This window comes from Lupinus angustifolius, chromosome LG15 (assembly GCF_001865875.1).
Source record: "Lupinus angustifolius cultivar Tanjil chromosome LG15, LupAngTanjil_v1.0, whole genome shotgun sequence".
NCBI classification, from domain to species: Eukaryota; Viridiplantae; Streptophyta; class Magnoliopsida; order Fabales; family Fabaceae; genus Lupinus; species Lupinus angustifolius.
This window is the reverse complement of record NC_032023.1, coordinates 11201615-11206315: the sequence shown is the minus strand read 5'-3', so window position 1 is coordinate 11206315 and position 4701 is coordinate 11201615.

Below are 4701 nucleotides of genomic sequence, written 5' to 3'. Positions count from 1 at the left end.
TGAGGATGAGGATAGGATGAGGATGAGGATATGGATAGGATAAGGATGAGGATGAGGATAGGATGAGGAAGAGGATGACAATAGGATGAGTATGAGGATAGGATGAGGAGGAGGATGAGGTGGAGGAGGAGGATGAAGATGAGGATGAGGATGAGCATGAGGATGAGGTTAAGGATGAGGATGCAGATGAGGATGAGGATAGGATGAGGAGGAGGATAGGTTGAGGATGAGGATGAGGACATGGATAGGATAAAGATGAGGACGAGAATATGATGAGAAGGAGGATGAGGATGAGGATAAGATGAGGATGAGGATAGGATGCGGATAAGGATGAGGTTAGCATGAGGATGAGGAGAAGGATGAGGTTGAAGACAAAGATAGGAGGAGGAAGAGGATGAGGATGAGGATGAAGAGGAGGGTAGGATGAGGATGAGGATGAGGGTGAGGATAGGATGAGGACGAGGATAGGATGAGGATAGGATGAGGAGTAGGAGGCGGAGGAGGATAAGGATAGGATGAGGATGAGGATGAGGATAGTATGAGGATGAGGATAGGATGAGGGTGAGGACGAGGACGAGGATAGCAAGAGGAAGAGGATGAGGCAGAGGATGAGGATGAGGATGAGGATGGGGATGAGGATGAGGATGAGGATAGCATGAGGAAGAGAATGAGGATGAGGATAGGATGAGGATAGGATGAGGGTGAGGATGAGGACGAGGATAGCATGAGGAAGAGGATGAGGTCGAGGATAGGATGAGGTCGAGGATAGGATGAGGATGAGCATAGCATGAGCAGGAGGATGGGATGAGGATGAGGATAACATGAGCAGGAGGAGGTGGATGAGGATATGGAGGAGGATGAGGATGAGGATGAGGACGAGGATAGGATGACGAAGAGGATGAGGATATGATGAGGATGAGGACATGGATAGGATGAGGATGAGGACGATGATAGGATGAGGACGAGGATAGGATGACGATGAGGAGGAGGATACGATGAGGGAGAGGAAGAGGATAGAATGAGGAAGAGGATGAGGATGAGGATAGGATGAGGATGAGGAAGAGGACAGGATCATGAAGAGGATGAGTATATGATGAGGATGAGGACATGGATAGGATGTGGATGAGGATGATGATAGGATGAGGAAGAGGATGAGGATGAGGATGATGACATGGATAGGAAGAGGATGAGCACGAGGATATGATGAGGATGAGGACATGGATAGGATGAGGATGAGGACGAGGAGAGGATGAGGATAGGATGAGGATGAGGATGATGATGAGGTTGAGGATGAGGTTGAGGATGCAGATGAGGTTGAGGATGCACATGAGGACGAGGATGAGTATAGGATGAGGAGGAGTATAGGATGAGGATGAGGATAGGATGGGGATGAGGATAGGATGAGGATGGGGATGAGGTTGAGGATGAGGAAGAGAATGAGGATCAGGATGAGGAAGAGAATGTGGATGAGGATGAGGATGAGGAAGGATGAGGATGGGGATGAGGATAGGATGAGGATGACCATGAAGAGGAGGGTAGGATAAGGATGGGGATGAGGATGAGGATGAGGATAGGATGATGACGAGGATAGGATGAGGAAGAGGATACGATGAGGATGAAGATAAGGATGATGATAGGATGAGGAGGAGGATGAGGAGGAGGATGAGGATGAGGATAGGATGAGGATGAGCATGAGGATGAGGTGGAGGATGAGGATGCTGATAAGGATGCAGATGAGGATGAGGATGACGATAGGATGAGGATGAGGATGAGGACAAGAGGATGAGCATGAGGATAGGACGAGGATGAGGAGGAGGATACGATGAGGATGAGGAAGAGGATAGGATGGGGAAGAGGATGAGGATATGATGAGGATGAGGACATGGATAGGATGAGGATGAGGACGATGATAGGATGAGGATGAGGATGATGATAAGGATGAGGATGGGGATGGGGATGAGGATGAGGAGGAGGATACGATGAGGATGAGCAAGAGGATAGGATGAGGATTAGGAGGAGGATAGGTTGAGGATGAGGATAGGATGAGGATGAGGATGAGGGTGAGGATGAGGATATGATGACGATGAGGAAGAGGATGAGGATAGGATGTGGATGAGGAGGAGGATAGAATGAGGATGAGGATGAGGATAGGATGAGGGGGAGGATGAGAATGAGGGTGAGGATGAGGACGAGGATAGCATGAGGAAGAGGATGAGGATGAGGACGACGATAGGATGAGGGGGAGGATGAGGATGAGGGTGAGGATGAGGACGAGGATAGCTTGAGGAAGAGGATGAGGATGAGGACGAGGATAGAATGAGGAAGAGGTTGAGGAGGAGGAGGAGGAGGAGGAGGATAAGATAAGGATGAGGATGAGGATGAGGATAGGATGAGGAGGAGGATGAGGAGGAGGAGGAGGATGAGGATAAGATGAGGATGAGCATGAGGATGAGGTTGAGGATGAGGATACTGATAAGGATGCAGATGAGGATGAGGATAGGATGAGGATGAGGTGGAGAATAGGTTGAGGATGAGGATATGATGATGTGAGGATATGATGAGGATGAGGACGAGGATATGATGAGGAAGACGATGAGGATGAGGAAGAGGATGAGGATGAGGATGAGGACATGGATAGGATAAGGATGAGGACGAGGATAGGATAATGAAGAGGATGAGGATGAGGATATGATGAGGATGAGGATGAGGAGAGGATGAGGAGGAGGATCAAGATAGGATGAGGATGATGAGGAGGATAGGTTGAGGATGAGGATAGGATGAGGATGAGGATGAGGGTGAATATGACGATATAACCAAGATGAGGAAGAGTATGAGGATAGGATGTGGATGAGGAGGAGGATAGGATGAGGATGAGGATGAGGATGAGGATGAGGATGAGGATAGGATGAGGGCGAGGATTAGGACGAGAATAGCATGAGGAAGAGGATGAGAATGAGGACGAGGATAGAATGAGGAAGAGGTTGAGTATGAGGATGAGGAAGAGGATAGGATGAGGATGAGGACATGGATAGGATGAGGTTGAGGACGAGGATAGGATGAGGAAGGGATGAGGATGAGGAAGGGATGAGGATGAGGATGAGGATAGGATGAGGAGGAGGGTGACGAGGAGGAGGAGGAGGAGGAGGAGGATAGGATAAGGATATGGATGAGGATGAGGATAGGATGAGGAGGAGGATGAGGTGGAGGAGGAGGATAGGATGAGGATGAGCATGAGGATGAGGTTAAGGATGAGGATGTTGATGAGGATGCAGATGAGAATGAGGATAGGATGAGGATGAGGTGGAGGATAGGTTGAGGATGAGGATAGGATGAGGGTGAGGATATGATGAGGATGAGGACGAGGATAGGATGAGGAAGAGGATGAGGATGAGGATGAGGACATGGATAGGATAAGGATGAGGACGAGGATAGGATGATGAAGAGGATGAGGATGAGGATAGGATGAGGATAGGATGAGGAGGAGGATGAAGATAGGATGAGGATGAGGAGGAGGATAGGTTGAGGATGAGGATAGGATGAGGATGAGGATGAGGGTGAGGATGAGGATATGATGAGGATGAGGAAGAGGATGAGGATAGGATGTGATAAGGATAGGATGAGGATGAGGGTGAGGATGAGGAAGAGGATGAGGATGAGGGTGAGGATGAGGGTGAGGATGAGGACGAGGATAATATGAGGAAGAGGATGAGGATGAGGATGAGGATAGAATGAGGAAGAGGTTGAGTATGAGGATGAGGAAGAGGATAGGATGAGGATGAGGATGAGGACGAGGATAATATGAGGAAGAGGATGAGGATGAGGACATGGATAGGATAAGGATGAGGACGAGGATAGGATGAGGAAGGGATGAGGATGAGGATGAGGATCGGAAAAGGATGAGGATGAGGATAGGATGAGGAGGAGGGTGAGGAGGAGGGGACGAAGATGGGATGAGGATGAGATGAGGATGAGGATGAGGATAGGATGAGGAGGAGGAGGAGAATAAGGATAGGATGAGCATGAACATGAGGATGAGGATGCTGATGAGGATGCAGATGAGGATGAGGATAGGATGAGGATGAGGTGGAGGATTGGTTGAGGATGAGTAGAGGATGAGGAAGAGGATGAGGGTAGGATGAGGATGAGGAGGAGGATGAGGATAGGATGAGGATGAGGAGGAGGATAGGATGAGGATGAGGATAGGATGAGGGTGAGTATAAGGACAAGGATAGAATTAGGAAGAGGATGAGGTTGAGGATGAGTATGAGCATGGGGATGAGGATGAGGATAAGATGAGGTCGAGGATAGGATGATGATGAGGATAGCATGAGGAGGAGGAGGATGAGGATGAGGATGAGGATAGGATGAGGATGAGGATGAGGATGGGGATGAGGATGAGGACCAGGATAGGATGAGGAAGAGGAGGAGCATAGGATGAGGAAGAGGATGAGCATAGGATGAGGATGAGGATGAGGATGTGGATGAGGATGAGGATGAGGATGAAGAGGAGGGTAGGATGAGGATGGGGATGATTATGAGGATGAGGATAGGATGAGGACTAGGATAGGATGAGGATGACGATGAGGATACGATGAGGATAGGATGTGGACGAGGATACGATGAGGATGAGGATAAGGATACGATGAGGATGAGGATAGGATGAGGATAGGTTGAGGATGAGGATGAGGATGAGGATGAGGA